Genomic DNA, 22500 nt, shown 5'->3' on the forward strand with positions numbered 1-22500 from the left:
TCCTAGTCTGTCTCAGTCTGTAAGCTGGGCTGGTACCTGTGCACCATGTGCATCCCACTGGGTTTGAAACACCAGTGGCTCAGCCTCAAAACTCACATCAACATGTCACCACAGTAGGACAAACCGACAGACAAGTTTGTCTCCCTGTTGGAAACCTCTCCTACCACCCTTACTTGGGTACCTGTGGCTGACTCCTCCTCTGTTCCAGTTCCTGGGCCTTTTAATCCCCTTTCTCCTTTTCTACTGCCCTGGTGCTTTGCGCTTGCCTAGGTATTTAAATATAAAAACTATCAATTAAGGCTATAGTCTCTGTGGACTCCAATTCAACAACTTATTAGAGCACTTTAAAAATCTTTGCCACCACTTGTCTGTCAGTTTGTCATACTGTGGTGGCTTGTATATTGTTGTGAGGCTGGAGGTTATGCCACAAGTATTTCAAATACCAGCAGGGTCACCCACCCCTGGGAGACATGTTTCAGCAGAGCTTCCAGACTAAGACAGACTTTGAAGAAGGAAGTGGCCATCTACTTCTCAAAGAATGGGCCAGTGAACACTTTATAAATAGAATGAAACACTGTCTGATGTATTACTGGAAAACTTGATGAATAGCCCTGAAATATCATCCACTATAGTGCCAGAAGATGAGCCTCTAAGGTCAGAAGGCATTCAAAGTACTACTGGGGAAGAGCTGCCTCCTCAGAGTAGAGTCAACCTTGATGTGGATGGAGTAAAGCTGTCAGGACCTCCATTTGCTGCTGTGGCACCACTCAAAATGAGAAGAAACAGCTGCAAATATCTATTAATAATCAGAACATGGAATGTATGAAGTATGAATCTAGGAAAATTAGAAACTGTCAATAACAAAATAGAACACATAAAGATCAATATCCTAGGCATTAGTGAGCTGAAGTGGACTGGTTTTGACCATTTTGAATCAGACAACCATATGATCTATTATGCTGGGAATGACACAGAGGAATAGCATGGCATCCATCATCACAACGAATGTTTCAAGATATAACCTGAAGTACAATGCTGTCACTAATAGGATAATATCCATACACTTACAAGGAAGACTAGTTAATACTACTACTACTGTAATTTACACACCAACCACAAAGGCCAAAGACAAGGAAATTGAAGATTTTTACCAACTTCTGCAGTATGGAATTGATCAAACATGCAATCAAGATATGGTCATTATTACTGGTAATTGGAATGCAAAAGTTGGAAACAAAGAAGAATCACTGGTAGTTGGAAAATATAGCCTTGGTGATAGAAATGACTCTGGAGATCGCATGATAGAATTTTGCAAGACCAATGACTTGTTGATTTTAAATACCTTTTTTCAACAACATAAATGGTGGCTATACATGTGGACTTCACCAGATGGAGTACACAGGAACCATATTGACTACATCTGTGGAAAGAGGTAATGGAGAAACTCAGTATATTTAGCCAAAGCAAGGCCAGGAGCTGACTGTGGAACAGACCATCAACTGCTCATATGCAAGTTGAAGTTGAAGCTGAAGACAACTAAAAGAAGTCCATGAGAGACAAAATATGATCTTGAGTATATCCCTCCTAAATTTAGAGACCAGCTAAAGAATACATTTGATGCACTGAACACCAACAACCGAAAACCAGATGAATAGTGGGATGACAATAAAGAAAGTCATTGAAGAAGAAAGCAAAAGGTCATTAAAAAAAAAAGAAAGAAAGAAAAGGAAGATAAAACCAAAATGGATGTCAGAAGAGACTCTGAAACTTACCTTTGAACAGAGAGTAGCTAAAGCAAATGGAAGAATGAACAGGATAAAAGAGCTGAACAGAAGACTCCAAAGAGCAGCTTGAGCAGACAAACCCAATTACTATAAAGAAATGTGCAAAGACCTGGAGTTAGAAACTCGAAAGTGGAGAACATACTCAGCATTTCTCAAGCTGAAAGAAATGAGGAAAAAATTTAAGGGTCGAGTTGTAATATTGAAAGATTCTATGGGCAATATATTGAAGTATGAATCTAGGAAAAGTAGAAACTGTCAAAAACATAATAGAACACAAAGATCAATATCCTAGGCATTAGTGAGCAGTAGTATTTTGCATGCCTTCTATCCTGAGGCGCTCATCTTCTGGCACTACAGTAGACAATGTTTCAGGGCTATTCATCAAATTTTCCAGTAATACATCAGACAGTTTTTCACTACTATTCATAAAGAAGATGGAAGGAGTACACAGAGTCATTGTACCAAAACAAATTGGTCGATGTTCATCCTTTTCAGGAGGTGGCATATGATCAAGAACCAATGATTCTGAAGAATGAAGTCGAAGCTGCACTGAAGGAATTGGCAACAAGCAAGGCTCCAGGAACTGATGGAATACCCATTGAGATGTTCCAACAAATGGCTGCTGTGCTGGAGGCACTCGCTCAGCTATGCCAAGAGATTTGGAAGACAGCTATCTGGCCAACTGACTGTAAGAGATTCATATTTGTACTCATTCCAAAGAAAGGTGATCCCACAGAATGTGGAAATTATCAAACAATATCATTAATATCAGCTGCAAGTAAAATATTACTTAAAATAATTAAAAAACAGTTGCAGCAGTATATTGACAGAGAACTTCCAGAAATGCAAGCTGGGTTCAGAGGAGGACATGGAATGAGGAATACTGTAGCTGATATCAGATGGATCTTGGCTGAAAGCAAAGAATACCAGAAAGATGTTTACTTGTGTATTACTGACTATGCAAAAGCTTACGATTGTGTGGATCATAACAAATTATGGATAACATTGGAAAGAATGGGAATTCCAAAACACTTAATTGTGCTCATGAGGAATCTTCACATAGACCAGGAGGTTGTTGTTCGAACAGAGCAAGGGGATACTGCATGGTTTAAGATCAGGAAGGGAGTGGGTCAGGATTGTATCCTTTCACCATACTTATTCAATCAGTATGCTGAGCAAATAATCTGAGAAATTGTACTATGTGAAAAAGAACATGGCATCAGAATTAGAGGAAGTCTCCTTAATAATCTGTGATATGCAATGACACAACTTTGCTTGCTGAAAGTGAGGATGACTTGAAGCACTTACTGATGAGGGTTGAAGACTACAATTTGCAGTATTGATTACATCTCAACATAAAGAAAATGAAAATCCTCACAACTGGACCAATAAGCAGCATCATGATAAATGAAGAAAAGATTGAAGTTGTCAAAGATTTCATATTATTTGGTTCCACAATCAACACCAATGGAAACAGCAGTCAAGAAAAAAAGATGACCTATTATACTGGGCAAATCTGGTGCACAAGACCGCTTTAAAGTGCTGAAGAGCGAAGATGTCTCTTTGAAGACAAAGTGTGCCTAACCCAAACCATGGTATGTTCAGTTGCTTCATATGCATGTGAAAGCTGGACAGTGAATAAGGAAGGCTGAAAAAGAGTTGGTGCATTTGAGTGGTGGTGTTGGCAAAGAATACTGAAAGTACCATGGACTGCCAGAAGAACTAACAAATCTGTCCTGGAAGAGGTGTAGCCGGAATGCTCCTTGGAAGCAAGAATGGCCAGACTTCGTCTCACCAACTTTGGTCATGTTATCAGAAGGGACCATTCCCTGGAGAAAGATATAATGTTTGGTAAAGTGGTGGGTCAACAAAAAAAGGCAAGGCCCTCAACAAGATGGACTGATACAGTGGCTGCAACACTGGACTCAGATATAGCAAGGATTGAGAGGCTGTCACAGGACTGGGCAGTGTTTCTTGCTGTTGTACCTAGGGTCACAATGAGTCAGAGCTGACTTGATGGCACCTAACAACAACAACAACAAAATTGTTTGAGGATACAAGGAATGTATTAAAGTTACAAGTTCAATTTCACACATTAGATAGATATTTGGACATTGGCAGGGTATTCTAGTGCTCATTCAAGTACCATCATATAACAATATCTGCTTTGTAAAACTGGGAAGAGAGTAGATATTGAAGCCGAGTGGAATCAAAGTTCAGCCAGCTTCCTTTGTTGAAGGCAGGTAAGTAAATATGATAACTCTGTTCCTTAAGAACTGAATAGAATGAAAGCTCAACTATCACCCTCACCCTGGTTAAGACAGATAGACAGACACGATACCTAATGAATTGAAACTCAGTCCATATCCTGTCCATTACCTCAGTTGGAGGCAGAGCAGTAAACATGATAAGAACTGAAGGGAATGAAAGGTCAATTCACACATCCTCTCCATGTTATCCCCCTAGAAACAGGTGATAAGTATGTTAATGTGTATTTCAGGAAACAACTTGAAAATTAACTTTGGCCTGCGGACATGTGCAGTGAGCAAACAGGAACAAAGTTGCTGGGAACTGACATTCTGCCCTCTGCCCAAGCCCCTATCAGCTGATGACAAGAAGCCCATGTGACTCATCCGGTGTGCAAGTGCACTTCATTAAAAATTGACTGTTCCTTTAAACCGAGGCGAAGGAAGCCTCAGCCAATCCTCAGTTAATTCACGCCCAAATTCCTGAAGTTTTTATGAATATGTATAACCCCCCTCTCCTGAAGCTTACAAAACTGTATCCCGACCTCCATTTGGGGAGTCAGATTTAGGTACTGACCGTTGTCTCCTTGCATTGCCTCTTTACAATAAATAATTTTTTCTCCTCTTAATCACTTGGTGTGTAAACTATTTTGGCCTGATTGTGCCTCAGGCAGGGACCCACATTTGATCCTACTTCAATGTCACTTGAGAATGCCTGAGACTTGAGGAAGGAAGGGAGGAAGTTTCCTTTCCAACCAAAATGGGAAAAGGAAGATAGAGCTATCAAATCAAACCATCTACTGTACAAGTTTGTCAAGATTCAGTGCTGAGAACAACAAACTGGCTATTATAGAAATTTACTCATTCAGTAAATTTTTTTGGCACAATATTTTATTTGTTTGTTTTTGTTTTGGTTGGCCAGAAATGATTTTAGATACAGAGGAAACACAGAAAAGAGGACCAAACAAAACAGATTTGACCTCTTTCATCTTGGAGTTTACATTATAATGGAGAAGATAAATAATCAACAAGTAAAACACAAATAACATTTATAATTTAAGGTAGTGACAAATTCCATGCAGAAACTTAAGCAAGTTAAGTGGAGAGAGGGAGTGTGTGTGAGGGGAACAGACTGTTACAGAAGGAGTCATCAGGGGAGCCCTTTCTGTGGAGGTAACATTCCTGAAACGATGGCAAAGACCTGATGATGAGAAGGAAAATCCATGAGAACACTTGAAGGAAGAGTGTTCTAGGCAGAGTAAGCATCAATTATTCAGGTCCCGAAGAAGAATGTTACATTTCAGAAAGAGCAAGAAGATCAGGGTGGCAGAAGTGGAAGGAACTAGGAAGAGTTCAGAGAGGGAGGCAGAATCTCAGTCATGTAGATATTGTGGGCCATGTTGTTGTTATGTGCCATGGAGTCGACTCATAGCAACCCCTCCTTGGATTTCTGAGGTGGTATCATTACGGAACTAGATTGCCCAACCTTCCTTCTGAGGAGTGGCTGGTGGGTTTGAACCACCAGGCTTCTGGTTAGCAGTCAAATGCCTTAGGCACTACACTACCAGAGCTCCTATTGTAGGCCATACCAGGCCCTTTCGGGAACAACTTCATCAAATGAATGCACAGTCTTTTAAAGCATACCTTTGTTAAGCAGAAAGTTACTACAGTCAACTTTACTATCTAGAGTTCAGCACAACTGCAGCTGGAAAATATTGAGAGCGGAGGGGAGCAATTAAGTGGTCAAAGCAATTCCTCAAAGGCTGAGAGTGCATAAAGTGCTACTTACATAGCATTTGCATTATATTAGGTATTACAGGGAGCTCTGGTGGCGTAGTGCCCAAGGCACTTGACTACTAACCAGAAGGTGGTGATTCAAACCCACCAGCCACTCCTCGGAAGGAAGGTTGGGCAATCTACTTCCATAGAGATACCTCCTCAGAAACCTGAGGAGGGGTCACTATGAGTCAGAGACGACTGAACGGCACCTACAACAACAACAACAGTAGGTATTACAAGTAATCTAGAGATGACTGAAAGTATATTGGAGGATGTGCATAGGTTATGTGCAAATACTACACTATTTTATATAAGGGACTTGAGCACACATGGATTTTGGTGTCTGTGGGTGTCCTGGAACCAGTTTCCCACTGATAACAACAGACAACTATATTTCTAAATAGCCTATACCATTTATGTTTAGAATGTTCTCCCTTAGGTTAAGCTAAAAATCTGTTTCCTTATTACTTATGTTACTTATATACAGTGAACCTGACTTCACCACTAGAGCACCATGGAGTAAGTCTATCCCCCCTTCCATATTACTATTCTTCTTGTAAAATAACTTTCATGCTTCCCCATGCCTTCTTCTCATATATCCATTCATCTATTTATTCATCCATCTGTTTCTTATTAACTCAATGATTACTTACATCTCTATGGTACAAGGTACAGTACTAGGAGAAAGCAAGCAATACAATGAATAAATGAGCTATGATGTTCTCGAGTCTCAAGCAATTTTGTTCCAAGTCACCAGTGCCAGGTGCCAAGGATACAGAGATATATATGATATTGTCTGTAGTTTCAAGAAGCTTGCATACATTATGAGAGACAAAGTAAACAAATGTACATGATATCATATGACATTTGGGCAGTATAAGGGTACATAAATAGACTTGGTACAGAGATGGTTGTTGTTAGGTGCCATCAAATCAACTCTGACTCAGCAGCCCTATCTATGAACAACAGAACGAAACACTGCCCAGTCCGGCACCAAACTCACAATCCTTGGTATGCTTGATTCCCATTGTTGCAGCCACTGTGTCAGTCCATCTTGTTGAAGATTTTCCCAATGTAATGTGTTGTTTGATATTTCGACTGCTGCTTCCATGGACATTGCTTATGGATCCAAGTAAAACGAAATTCTTGACAACTTCAACTTTTCTCCATTTATCATGATGCTGTGTATTGGTCCAGTTGTGAGGATTTTTATTTCTTTACATTGAGCTCTAAACCATACTGAAGTCTTTGATGTTCATCAGCAAGTATTTTAAGCCCTCTTTGCTTTAAGCAAGCAAGGTTGTATCATCTGTACATCACACATTTTAATGAATCTTCTTGCAATCCTGATGTTGTGCTCTTCTTCATTTAGTTCAGCTTCTTGGATTATTTACTCAGCATACAGATTGTACAAGTATGGTGAAAGGATACAACCTTGTCAGACATCTTTGCTGACTGTAAACCAAACTGTATCCTCTTGGTCTGTTCAAATAGCTACCTCTTGGTCTATGTAAGGTTCCTCATGGGCACAATTAAATGTTCTGGAATTCCTATTCATCATGATGTTATCCATAATTTCTTATGATATACACAATTGACTGCTTTTGCATAGTCAATAAAATGAAGGTAAATATCTTAGAGGTATTCTCTGCTTTCAGCCAAGATCCATCCAATATCAGCAGTGCTATCCCTCATTGTATGTTCTCTTCTGAATCCAGATTGAATTTCTGGCAATTCCCTGTCAATGTACTACCATAACCATTTCTAAATTATCTTCAGCAAAACTTTACTTGCATACCAAATTCATTCTATGAAGCAAGCACACTGATACCAAAACCAGGGAAAGACATCACTAAACAGGAAAACTGAAGACCAATATCCCTCATGAATACAGATGCAAAAATCTAGCAAAATCCTAGCCAATGGAATCCAATAACATATCAAAAAAATAATAATACATCATGACCAAGTGGGATTCATACCAGGTATGCAAGGATGGTTCAACATCAGAAAAACAATGTAATCCACCACATAAACAAAACAAAAGAACTATATGATCATACCAATCAACTCAGAAAAGGCATTCAATAAAATCCAACACCTATGCCTGTTCAAAACTCTCAGCAAAATAGGGGTAGAAGGGAAAATCCTCAACATAATAAAAGGCGTATATGCAAAACCAACAGCCAACATTATTGTTAACAGAGAAAGACTCAAAGCATTCCCCTTGCGAATGGGAACCAGACAAGGATGCTCTCTATCACCCCTTCTATTTTACATTGTATTGGAAGTCCTAGCTGGGGTAATAAGGCATTTCTTTAGAAATGAAAGGCATCCAAATTGGCAAAGAAGTGAAGCTATCTCTATTCACAGATGACATGAGCCTATACATAGAAAACCCAAGGGACTTAGCAAAACAATTACTGGAACTAATAGAAAGGGTCAGCAAAGTGTCAGGATAAGGTCAACATAAAAAAATCAATTGGATTCTTCTACATCAACAAAGAGGCCTCTGAAAAGGAAATAAGGAAAACAATACCATTTACAATAGCTACTAAAAAGGTAAAATACTTAGGAATAAATCTTATTAGGGACACAAAAGACCTGTACAAAGAAAACTACAAAACACTACTACGAGAAACTGCAAGAAATCTATATAAATAGAACAACATGCCTTGTTTGTGAAAATGTCAATACTACCCAAAGTCATCTACACATTCAAAGCAATCCTGATCCAGATTCCATCAACATTTTTCAAGAACATGGTAAAACCAATTACTAATTTCATATGGAAAGGAAAGAGACCTTGGATAAGCAAAGCACTGCTGAAGAAGGAGGAGCTCTGGTGGCATAGTGCCTAAGGCATTTGACTGCTAAGCAGAATGCTGATAGTTCAAACCCACCAGCCACTCCTCGGAAGGAAGGCTGGGCAGTCTATTTCCGTAGTGATACTGTCTTGCAAACCCAAGGAGGTGTCCCTATGAGTCAGATCTGACTCCATGGCTGTATGTTTTGAGATTTTTTTTCGCTGCAGAAGAAAAACAAAGTAGGAAGTCTCACACTCCTGGATCTCAAAACCTACTATACAGCCACAGTAGTCAAAACAGCATGGTATTGTTACAATGATAGACAGATAGACCAATGGAACAGAATCAAAAACCCAGAAATAGACCCATCCATCTATGGACAGCTGATCATTGATATAGGACCAAAACCCATTAAATGAGGGAGAAATAGCCTCTTTAACAAATAATGCTGGCAAAATTGTATATCCACTTGCAGAAAAATTAAACAAGACCCATATCTCATCCCATACACAAAAATGAACTCAAATTGGATCAAAGACTTAAATGTAAAACCCAAAACTATAAAGCTCATCAAAGATAAAACAGGGGCAAATCTAGCGGACCTCATTTGTGCCATAAATAGACTATCAAGCATAACCCAAAATGCACAGGCAGTGGAAAAGCAGCTAGATGACTGAGACCTTTTAAAAATTAAATTCTTATGCATATCAAAAGATTTCTCCAAAAGGGTAAAAAAAGAACCTACTGAGAGAAAATATTTGGCTATGACATATCTGACAAGTGACTTATCTCCAAAATTGACAGAAAACATCAACACCTCAACACCAAAAAGACAAACAAGCAAGTTCAAAAATGGGCAAGGGACATGAACACACACTTCACTAAAGAAGATATACTGATGGCCAACAAACACATGAGAAAATGCTTACCATCGTTAGCCATTAGAGAGATGCAAATCAAAACAACAATGAGATATCACTTTACCCTAACAATAATAGCAAAGTTCAACAAGATAGAAAATAACAAATGCTGGCAGGGTTGTGGAGAGATTGAAACTCTCATATACTGCTGGTGGGACTGCAAAATGGTACAGCATTATGGAAAATGGTATGGTATTTCCTTAAAAAACTGAAAATAGAAATACCATCTGAACCAGCAATTCCATTACTAGGAATATATCCTAAAGAGGTGAGAGACTGGACATGAATAGACATATGCACACCCATGTTCATCACAGCACAATTCACTATAACAAAGAGATGGAAACAACCTAAATGCCCACCAACAGATGAATGGATAACCAATGTGAATGGTACATTCACACAATGGAATACTATACAACATTAAAGAATAGTGAAGAATACACGAATCATTTCACAACGTGGATGAATTTGGAGGATATTATGCTGAGTGACATTAAGTCAATTGCAGAAGGACAAATATTGTATGAACCCATTATTGTAAAAAGTCAAGGAAAAGTTTACTCAGGGAAGGAAATTCACTTTGTTGATTACTGGGGATGGGAGGGAAGGGGAGCAAAAATTTCAGACTAGTTGGGGGTCACATGTTGATTTGGGTGAGGGGAGGGATGGTATGGAAAGAGTCTGTGACCAGCATGATGACATTGGGGAAAGGAAGGACACTGAAATGTGCACATAAGATATAGACAACAGAGGCAAATACTAGTGCATGCACAATACTGCATTACCACTGACACCAAACACCAGGCTACAGATAAATGCATAGACAGGTAAGAAGATCAGGTGGGGGGTAGGCGAAGAAGAATATACACTAGACCAAGGATAGATTTGGCTGACAATAATCTTACATATGCACTTGTGCTACAAAATTATCCACACACATTACAGAAGCAACAGAAGACAGAGTTGTAGTAACTGAGTGTCTTCTTACCTGAGGGGCTCATCTTTTGGCAGTATATCAGACGGTATTTCACTGCTATTCATTAAGTTTTCCAGTAATATATCAAACATTGTTTCACTGCTATTCATAAGGTTTTCAATGGCCTATTTCTTCAGAGGTGGATGGCCCCATAGACAAATTTTCATCAGTGAAAACAGGAAGGTCCAGTTGTAATTTTCATGCGGTGCTATAAAGTGTTAAGTAAAAGATTCACGATCTTGACTTGTATTTTTGACCTGGTATTATGGTGAAGTTACCTAAAGCAGCCATGCAATTTCAGTTCTTGCCATAGGCACCATTTTCCACAGATACACCTTTGCTCATAGGGTTTCGTAGGCTATAGTCTTTATGGGAGCAGATTGCCAGGCCTTTTCTCGTGCAGAGCAGCTGGTGGATTTGAACTGATCATATTTTGGTTAGCATTTAACTGCTTAATCACTTTGCCAAGAGTGCTTTTTTGTCTATTTGTCTTTTGCCATTGAGGGCATTCCAACATCCTCAATGAAATCAAGAAGTCTATTTCAATGTAGCATCATCTCCCACCTCCATCCCTGGCTTATAAAGCACTTTCCAAGGATGCTTTACCAATATATTTCTTGGTAAATCATGTTTCCTGCAGGCATCCCACAGAACAATATTAGGAGGTGGGTAAGCAGACTACATATGATAAATCCACCCAATACTTTTTATCTCTCTTGTTTTTCTCCAAAAACCCATTGCCACTGAGTTGATTCCACTCATAGCAACCCTATAGGATGGAGTAAAACTGCCCCATAAGGTTTCCAAGGCTATAATCTGTGTGGAAGCAGACTGTCACATCTGTCTCTTGCATAATGGCTGGTGGGTTCAAAGACAACCTTTTGGTTAATAGCTAAGTGCTTACTCACTGGACTCGTTCATTACATCATTACAAGGTTCCTTTGTAACTTCATTACATTAAACTAAAGAATATCTGTGTCTCCCTTTCTTTCAGCAAGGTCATAGTTGAGTCCAGTTTTCAGTCAGCCTGCTGAACAAATAAGTCCCAGCTATTCACACCAGCACATTGAACGGATAATCTCTGTTGTTGTTAGATGCTGTGGAGTTATCTCCTACTCATAGCAACACTATGCACAGCAGAACTAAACACTGCCCGGTCTGTGCCAGCTCTGCGATCTTTGCTATACTTGAGCCCATGGTGGCAGCAACTGTGTCAATCCATCTCATTGAGGGCCTTTCCCTCTTTCGTCGACCCTCCACCTTACCAACCATGACATCCTTCTCCAGGGAATGGTCCTTTCTGATAACATGACCAAACTAGGTGAGACGTCATATCTGGCCATCCTCACTTCCAAGGAGCATTCCGGCTGCACCTCTTCCAGGACAGGTTCGTTAGTTCTTCTAGCAGTCCATGGTACTTTCAGCATTCTTCGCCAGCACTACAACTCAAAAGCATCAATTTTTCTTCGGTCTTCCTTATTTATTGTCCAGCTCTCACATGCGTGTCTGTCACAGCTCTTATACCAGCACATTGAATGGAAAATCTCTGTTAAGTGCACCATGTCATTTCATTCAGCTTACATAAAATTATATTCTTCCCTCCCTGGACTAGCATCCACAGATTTCACTGACACATATTTCCCAAGATTTTGCCAATATAAATTAGAAAAATATTGCAATTTATTTTTTTTCTATGAGTTTTCCCCTTGATTTGACTTTGCAACCTGTACCCTGAGTGTTCTGAGAGCTGAGGCTAACTGAAGGTGTGGAGGCAGTGCGAAGTGCTAGGAATGGGGCACAGGAATACTGGCACTGTTCTGCAAGTTACCTATCCCAGATGAGGAAGGTTATCTTAGAGTCTTCAAGGAAGACAAGACCAACTTCATTAGACAGGAGAGAAGTGGCTGGGGGTTAGGGGCTCAGGGTATGGTCCTTGGAGTCCCTCCAAATGTTACTACTGCAACTCTAAATTTCCTTCTCTTGGCCTAAAATGTCCTAAATTTCACATAAGAGACCCAAAGCCCTGCAAATTAATGTTGAAGTTCAGCAACTGCAGGACTGGAACTATAGGTTATGCTATGTCACTGTTGCAGCTGTAAGAGGTCGAGATATTTATAATAGGCATCCATAGAAACTCCTTCATTTTCTGGATTGCAGGGCATCATGTCAAGGATTTAAGTTATATATTCTATTTCTCCACCAATCATCTGTCAGTTTGTCATACTGTGGTGGCTCGGGTATTGTGAGGCAATTCTATTTCTATTTTTTGTGTGTGGTTCTTTCCTTTTTTTAAAAAAACATTCTTCTATTAATTTGTTTTATTAACCTCCTCCCAAATAATCTAAGGACCTTAGAACACTTTAACTCTGACCATTTATCTAATTTTCTATGGCATTTGCCTCCTGTGATAGTTAATAGCAAACTGTTTACTAAGTTAGAGGGAATACAGTCCACATGAGACTGCCCTCACTTCTGACACCAATTGCAACTTGGGGGGTGGGGAGATATTTCCCAAAACCACTCTCAGGTTTCTAAAAGGACTCACAGAACTCACTGAAAGCAGTTATTCCCACAATTGCAGTCACCCAGGGAAAGGATATGGAATAATATCAACCAAAAGAAGAACATACAGGGAGGGTCCTGGTAAGCAGCTTCTGCTGTCTTCTCCCCATGGAGTTGGTTGGAGTTATTTTCCTGGTATATGACAATACACACGGAGTATTGCCAACAAGAAATCTCACCCAAAGTTCAGTGCTCAGAGTTTTTATTGGCTCTCCATTATGTGAGCATGATTGATTGACTGCCCACATGGTTGAATGGCTGATGTTAGTCTCCAGGTGAACTGATGTACAGCATAAACCAAAGCCCCTCTCTAGTTACACTGTTATCTTTCTGGCAAGGCTAGCCTCCCCACCCCCATAACCCTTGAGGCAAAAAAAAAAAAAAAAAAGAAGGATACTTGAGATTACATTCCTCAAACCCAGGACAAAAACCAGACTCTTTATTGGGCAAAATTAAATTCTTTACCACATACTTCCAATTGTCTTTCAAAAAATTCACTCTCTGACTCTGTTTTCACTAGCTGATTGAACAAACAAACATTCTAAATCCTCAAAATGAATTGTGTTGATCTCACAATGAAACAAGCGTGGTGGCAGTTGGGAACCCTTATTATGTTCTGAAGTAGGCCAAGGAGAAAAAAAACTTCCTAAGAAAAGTGAATAGAGGCAGCAGATTTATGAGCCACTGGTGGAGCCCTGGGAACAGAGAACAGTTAGTAGCACACAGGCAGTCGGCTGGGACCTGGAAGTGTCTCCAGAAATTCAGTGCCTGAGGGAAAGCCTCAGTGTCCTTCAGTTTATTGATGATGAGAATACTAAATGCAAAACCACACCCCCTAAGGGAGTATCTTAGTCAAGTTACTTTTGGTTGGAAGTAATAGAAATCCTCTTTCTGAAAGTAACAGAAAGCCTCCCTGTGTTTACCATTCCCCTCATCCTTTAGCTTTGGCAAACTAGGCTATTCTTAAATAGAGAGAATACATCTAAGGATTTGGGGTTACTTCATGAAATATAAGGAGGCAGAGAACCACCAGGCCTCAGGAAAGAAAGAATAAAGAGCTGGAATGCCTGTGGTGCTTGGTCAGTCAGCCCTAGGTTGCCTCCCTCCCTCCCCCCACTCTCCCTCCTCTCTCTTCTCTCTAGGCTGCATGAACCTTTCTTTTCTCTCTGCAGACCACATTTCTCTGTTTCCTTTTTTATGTGCCCCTCCCGAGACCTCCCTAGTAGATAACTTGCTAGCTCTCTCTTGATGCATATTTCAGATTCCCAGAGAATCTGATTGAGGCAGATTGAGCCAGGTGTCCAGCATGGCCCAACCAACCATGACTAGACTGTGCCATGCTGGCCCAAGCCCATGGGGTTTGAGGACAGTGTTTCTCAGACATAGGCTTATACCCTCCCCACTCATGTCTATAACAGTGGGCTTTGTGCTAATTAGGGAAGGAATAGAAGCATTTAAGCATGTGGAACTGCCAGAACAGCCAAGCCCAGTGGAAAATACTAATCTGGCAGAAAATGTTAGCAGAGTAGGATCTGAAAAGAGAAAGTTGCAACTGAAAGATGAGTTAGGAAATTTAACCACTACCTGCCTTACAGTTTGTGTGTGTGCGTGTGTAGACTAAAGGAGACCTAAAGTCCAAGCAAAGCCTCAGGAGAGTCTGAGGAACTGCCAAAAGGATAACATAAGGCCACCATCAGGATATTTCTTAGTGAAGTTGAAACTGTATCCAAAAGTCAAAATTAAAATTCCTACATGTAACTCACAAAACAAGCCTCTGGGGCTTTTATTTATTTCATATCTAACCCTTAACCAAGGAGCTCTGATGTTACAGTCCTTAAGGCATTTGGCTGCTAATCAAAAGGTGGGCAGTTTGAACCCACAAGCTGCTTTGCAGGAGAAAGATGAAGCAGTCTGCTTCTGTAAAGATTTATAGCCTTGCAAACCTTATGGGGAAGTTCTACTCTGTCCTCTATGGTGGATGTGAGTTGGACTGACTCGATGGCAGTGGTTTTTTGTTTTTACCCTCAACCACAGATGTCGGAGGTCACCATGTTCCTCCCTGGCCAAGGTTGAGTTGTTTCAGGTGCTTTCCAAAAACCAAAGCAAACTCACTGCTGTAGAGTCGGGTCCAACTCATAGCGACCCCTCTTTGGGTTTCCAAGGTGGAATCACTATGGGCTTTTTGAAATATGTGTGTGTGTGTGTGTGTGTGTGTATTTATTGTGATTTGGGTGAAAGTTTACAGAGCAAATTGTTTTTCTATTCTATAATTCATAACCTATTTGGACTTCTGACACTGATTACAATCCCCACAATGCAACAATACTCTTTCCACTTCTTCCCTGTGTTTACATTTCTCCTTTGCCCTTTCACATCCCTCCTGCATTCTGAGCTTTATCCCTGGACAAATGCTGTCCTTTTGATCTCATAAGGTTTGGTTGTTCTAGAGTACATCCCTCCCTGGTGTAATTGCTCACCTCGTGGGTCTGTCTGTTGTTTGGCTGAAAGTTGAGCCACAGGGACAAGTTCAATTCTGGCTTGAAGGGTGTCTAGGAGCCATAGTCTTGGAGGTTCCACTCTCTATCAGACCAGTAAGTCTAATCTTTTTTATTATTTTGAGTTTTGTTCCCTATTTCTCCTCCCACTCTATCCAAGATCTCCTATTGTGGTACCTTTCAGAGCATCAAAAGTGGTAGCTGGGCACAGTCTAGTTCTTCTGGTTTCAGGGATGTGGATGCTGGGGTCCATGTGATCAATTAACCCTTTGGACTAAATACTTCATTGCATCTTTGATTTTTTTTCTCACTCTTCTTTGCTATGGATGGGGAAAGCTAATAGTTGCACCTTAGATGACCACTCACAAGCTTTTAAGATCCAGTCACTACTCACCAAGGTAGGATGTGGAACATTGTCTTTGTGGATTATGTTCTGTCAGTTGACTTGGAAGTCCCCTGAGACTATGGTCTTGAGTCCTCAGGCCCAGTGACTCATTCCCTCAAGGTGTTTGTTATGGCCAAGAAGTTTTCATAACTTTGTCCCCTGTATGCTCTGCTATATTCATAGATATATATGCAGCACATATAAATACATGTGTAGAAATATCCTCTATCAAACATATATATATATATATATATATATATATATACATTCATGGGTGCAGTCCCATTCACCTTGCCACTTCTGTTCCACTTGTGTATCTATCAATGTATCCATTCATAGATTATTATTATTGTTACTTCAATATTGTGTATGGAATAGTATTTACCTTTGTGCCTTTAACTCTTGTGCTCCTCCCAGGGTCTACATTTGCCTTGATCATTTTGTGTTGACATCCCCCTTACTGCTCTAGGTTTTTTGTATCTATAGTCACCACCCAAGTCACACCCATTAGGAAGCTGGTAAACTGATTTATGAACATTAATACTTCTACTTTGGCTTTTGAGGCATTTCCCTGAATTTACGAGGGCAGATGTGAATTTCCACCTGCCTGGAGAAGCTCAGCACTGGAAGCACTAGTCACCCAGTGGCCATCCTCACAGCGGCAGCTGGCTGGTATTGAGGTTAGCTCTCAGAGCATTCAATAAGCTTAGAGCAGAGATACTCTCAGGAAACAATAGCAGTTCTTGTGCTATTTATTTATTTGGTCCTTCATGTTATTTTTTGCATTAAAGTTTTAATTTCATGAATATTATAATTCTTTGTTGTAAGCAATACACACACATACACACATATGCACACATATATGTATATTCAGCCAACTGTCCAATGAAATGTAACATATGTGTCATTTAATAGTGACTAAAAGCTGATGGAGTGAGCATAAGTAAACAGTCCTAGTTTAGAATCATTTATAAAGGGAGACTGCTGTACTATGTTGCTGTTGCAATAATGTGGACTACTGAAGTATTTGTTTTAATGAAATAAGTGAGGAGCTCTGGTGGTACAATGGTTAAAAGCACTTGGCTGCTAACCAAAAGGTCAGAGGTTTGAATCCATCAGCTACTCCATGGGAGAAAAATGAAGCAGTCTGCTTCCATAGAGATTTACAGCCTTGGAAATTCTATGGGATAGTTTTACTCCGTCCTATAGGGTCATTATGAGTCAGAGTTGACTCAGTGGCAGTGGGTTGGTTTTTGGTGGCGTAGTGCAAGCACACAGCTGCTAACTGAAATGTTGTCAATTCAAACTCACCAGCCATTCTGTGGGAGAAAGATGAGGTAGTCTGCTTCTGTATAGTACAGCCTTGGAAACCCTGTGCAGCAGTTTTACTCTGTCCTGTAGGGTAACAATGAGTCAGAATAGACTGTATGGCAATGGGTTCATTGAAGTAATGGTGTCCATTTTATAAGGAGTTTGTGTTGTTTTATCATAAATTGGCATTCATTTGGGGACTGAGGAAAATACAAACACATTGAAAAGACTTTGATTCAACTATTTCTTTTAAGGTTGTGAAAAAATCACTGTATATTACCTAGTAAGACTTGTTTTTCAAAATATGTTTTATAGCAATAGGCTCTGATAAAGGATAGGTGTGTGTGTATGTGTGTGCTTTAATTTAGGCTATAGAAATGCCAAGTTGTAAAACTTCAGTGCCTATGTAGTATTACTAAGGGAACCATTGTATGCTAATTTCTAAAGTCTGAAATGAAAGGGGTGAGTCAGAGATTTATAAGATAGCTACCAAGGAAACACAAATTAAAATAAAACCAAACAGAAAAAAAAAGATCAGAACCATATATTCTTTTTTTGTTCAGGGTTGCTGTCATGGATTGAATTGTGGCCTTCAAAAATATATGTCAATTTGGCTAGGCCATGATTCCCAGCATTGTGTATTTGTCTTTCATTCTATGATCTGAAGTAATTATCCTCCATTTTGTGATATGTGTTGTAAGTCCTAACCTCTGTATGTTAATGAGGGAAGATTATGGTGGTTATATCTTACGTCACAGCCTTAGAAGAAAGTCTCAAAAAAACAAAAAACAAAAAAAACTCAAGTTTCACCCTTATTCAAGTCACCACCTTTACTCAAGTACACAAGTCACAACCTTAATTAAGTCACTATCCTTGCTCAAATCACACCCTTGCTTGAGTAACACCTTTTATCTTACAAGAGATAAAAGGAGAGAGAAATGGGCAGAGAGGAGGGACGTGACTATCATCAAGAAAGAAGAGCTGGGATTAAACTGGTAGCGTAGTGCCTAAGGCATCTAACTGCTAACCAGAAGGCTGGTGGTTCAAATCCACCAGCCATTCTTCAGAAGGAAGATTGGGCAATGTACTTCCATAGTGATACTGCCATGGAAACTCAAGGAGGGGTCACTATAAGTTGGATCCAACTCAATGGCTGTGAGTTTGTTTTTGTTTTTGACTTAGGGTTTCTGTGGTGAGAATCTCTCAGACCCAGGGGAAGATTGATACCAAGACACATGGAGCTCTCTAAAGAATGCCAGGCCCACAGATGTTGAAAGGATTTAAGAGCTTCCCTGAGAGTCAAAGAGAGAAAGCCTTCCCTTAAAGCTGGTGCCCTGAATTTGGACTTCTAGCCTCCTAAACTGTGAGTAAATAAATTTATGTTTGTTAAACCCATCCACTTTTGGTATTTCTATTATAGCAGCACTAGATAACTAAGGCAGATGCTGTATGGTCAATACCTTTTTTATTATTTTCCTTGCTTCTTTTGGAGAGGGGAAAGAGTTTTTAAATAATGGAGGTAATTTACATGCAGGGAACTGGAATGGGAAAATGTAGCCTTCTTAAAGTCATAGACTTAAATTTGAATTCAAAGTTTGGAGATGGTTCCTGGGCAGGAGGTGATGGAGGGATATGATGGAAGACTAGGGCTGAGATCTAAGTTGGTTCTCAGTTGAGGTCATTCCTCTCTCTGTGAGCACAGGCAGGAGGCTGTTCATGTAGGGGTGGTGATGAATCTGGAAGCAGAGCCCATGCTGGGTGGAAGGGTAAAACATCACTGAGGTATGAGTTCCATGCCTGATGTTGAAAAAGAAAAAAAGAAAAGAAGAAAGAAAGAAAGATAGATCTCAAGGGTTACTGATGTTATGGGGTGGGATCAAGCAGACTAAGCGGAGCTGAGAATAAAAACGCATTGTTGTTGTTGTTATGTACCCTCGAGTCAGACCCAACTCATAGCTACCCCTCCTTGGGTTTCCACGGTGGTATTGTTGGGCCCGTGTTCAGAAAGGAATGTCGGTACGAGGAAGCCACCACAGACACGATAATGTAACAACAAAAGGAAAGTTTATTTGCTAGCTTGAGCTAGGGTCCCTGCTCTCGCCGACGCAGCGGCTTGGGCAAAAAGACCTCGTGCTCTTTTACTATCACATTTTTATAGGAAAAATATAGGGTGGAGTTGGGCCTGGGCAAAGGGGTACAGATGATTGGTTGTTGCTAAGGGGTTTAGGGCAGGGGTCTGAGAAGTTGGGGGCGGGTTGGAATCCCCCGGCTTCAAAGTCTAGTTAGGGAATTATTATCTAGGGAGGACGTAAAACCCTGATGAGTGGGAGACTTGCCAGAGCCAGGCAAATCTCTGATAAAAGCCCTGAGGCATGGGACGTGTTAGAATCCCCGACACTAAAGGCTTCTGGTTAAAGATTTACCTGGAGGCCATTAGGACTCAGGCCTCACAGTATCACTATGGAAGTAGATTGCCCAACCTTCCTTCTGAGGAGTAGCTGGTAGGTTTGAACCACCAGCCTTCTGGTTACCAGTCAAGTGCTTAGGCACTATGCTACCAGAGCTCCTAAAAAAAAAAAAAAAATTAGTAAATGCATCCTCAACAAGCACCTTGAAATAAGAAAAGTTCAACAACTTCTTGGGAAGGAACTTAAGTGCATAAGTACAAGGGATATGGAGTTAGGTTCCCTGGGTTCATCTCTTGGCTCCCTCAATTTCTAGGTGTGTGACGTCTACCAAGTTATTTAACTTCTCCAAGCCTCATTTTTCTCATTATTCATCCTAGTAATTATATACCTTGTAAGGTTGTTAGGAAAGTTAAATAAGATCAATATACAAACACCTAGCACAGTATCTTGCAGAGGTATTAACAACACACTGTCAGTGATGGGATAATATCCATATGCCTACAAGGAAGACAAGTTAATATGACTTTGATTTAAATTTATAACCACTGATCCCAAATATGAAGAAAATGAACATTTTTGCTACCTTCTGAAGTCTGAAATTGATCAAATACAAAATCAAGATGCATTGATAACTACTGGGTATTGGAAGGAGAAAGCTGGAAACAAAGTGAAAGAATCAGTAGTTGGAAAATATCACTGTGGTGATGGAAATGACATTGGAGATCATGTGATAGAATTTTCAAGACTAACGACTTATTCTCACGAATATCTTTTTCAACAACATATACGATGACTATGCATGTGTGGATCATAACAAATTATGGAAAACATTGTGAAGAATGTGAGTTACAGGACACTTAATTGTGCTCACAAGGAATCTGTACATAGACCAAGAGGCAGTCGCTCAAACAGGACAAGGGGATATTGCCCTGTTTGAAATCAGGAAGGGTGTGCATCAGTGTTGTATCTTTTCACCATACTTATTCAACCTGCATGCTGAGCCAATAATCTGGGAAGCTGGACTGTATGAAGAAGAATTCAGCATCAGAATCAGAGGAAGACTCATTAACAACCCAGGATATGCAGATGACACAACCTTGCTTGTGAAGTAAAGATGACTTGAAGCACTTACTGATGAAAATAAAAGTCTTCAACATGGATTATACTTCAATATAAAGAAAATAAAAATCCTCACAACTGGACCAATAAGCAACAACATGATAAATAGAGAAAAAACTGAAGATTTCATTTACTTGGATCCACAATCAACACCCATGGAAGCAGCAGTCAAGGAATTAGATGTATTACACTGGGCAAATCTGCTCCAAAAAGCTCTTTAGAGTTTTAAGGAGCAAAGATGTCACTTTGAAGATTAAAGTGTACCTAATCCAAGCCAGGAGCTCTGGTGGCATAGTGCCTAAGGCATTTGACTGCTAACCAGAAAGTTAGTGGTTCAAATCCACCAGGCACTACACAGAAGGAAGACTGGGCAATCTACTTCTGTAAAGATTTACTGACTCAGAAACCCAAAGGGGGTCGTTGTGAGCAATAGACTCAATAGCAGTGAAATAAAAATCAATAGAATTGATAGCAGCTTTTTAATCCAACCCATGGTATTTTTTTTTTAATTTTTTATTGTGATCTGAGTGAAAATTTACGGAACAAATTCATTTTCCATACAGAAGTTCATACACATTTTGTTTCATGACATTGACTGCAATTCCCCCACAATGTAACAGCTCTCTTCCCACTTCCTCTTCTCTGTGTCTTCTTTCCTACGCGTTCCTGCGCCCTGAGCTATCTCTCTGTGCAAATACTGCCCTTCTGCTTCCCCATGATTGATCATTCTAAGAAGTGTATCTAGCTGGTGTAAATGTTCACACTATATGTATGTCTACTGTTTTAAGCCACTTTTTTTTCAATCACCTCATATGCATGTGAAAGGTGGACAGTGAATAAGGAAAATTGAAGGAGAGTTGATGCCTTTGAATTGTGGTGGTGGTGAAGAAATACTGAAAATACGATGGACTGCCAGAAGGAATAAATCTTTCCTGGAAGAAGTGGAATTAGAATTCTCCTTAGAAGCGAGAATGGCCAGACTTCATCTCACCTACTTTAGTCATGTTGTCAGAAGGGACCATTCCCTGGAGAAGGATATCATGCTCGGTAAAGTACAGGGTCAACGAGATGGATTGACAAAGTGGCTGCAGTGATGGGGTAAAGCACAGCAAGGATTATGAGGATGGTGTAGGACCAGGCAGTGTTTTGTTGTTTAGTACTCAGGGTCACTATGAGTTGGAGCTAACTTGACGGCACCTAACAACAACATACATGTGGACCTCCCTAGACAGAATACACAGGAATCAAATCAACTACATCTGTGGAAAGAGACCACGGAGAATCTCAATATAATCAGTCAGAACAAGGCCAAGAGTTGACTACAGAACAACCTATCAGTTGCTCATATGCAAGTTCAAATTGAAGCTGAAGAACATTAAAACAACTTCATGAAAGCCAAAGTATGATCATGAATATATCCCACCTGAATTTAGAGACCATCTCAAGAATAGATTTGATGCACTGAACACTAATGACCAAAGACCAGATGAATTGGGATGACATAAAGGATATCACACATGAAGAAAGCAGAAAGTCATTAAAAAGACAAGAGAGGAAGAAAAGACCAAAATAGATAGCAGAAGAGACTCTGAAACTTGCTCATAAGCATTGTAGCTAAAGTAAATGGAAGAAATGATGAAGTAAATGATCTGAACAAAAGATTCCAAAGGGTAGCTTAACAAGACAAAGAAAAGCATTATAATGA

The sequence above is a fragment of the Orycteropus afer genome, unplaced genomic scaffold (assembly GCF_000298275.1).
Source record: "Orycteropus afer afer isolate SDZICR_OR568_19922 unplaced genomic scaffold, OryAfe1.0 scaffold00044, whole genome shotgun sequence".
Taxonomy (NCBI): domain Eukaryota; kingdom Metazoa; phylum Chordata; class Mammalia; order Tubulidentata; family Orycteropodidae; genus Orycteropus; species Orycteropus afer.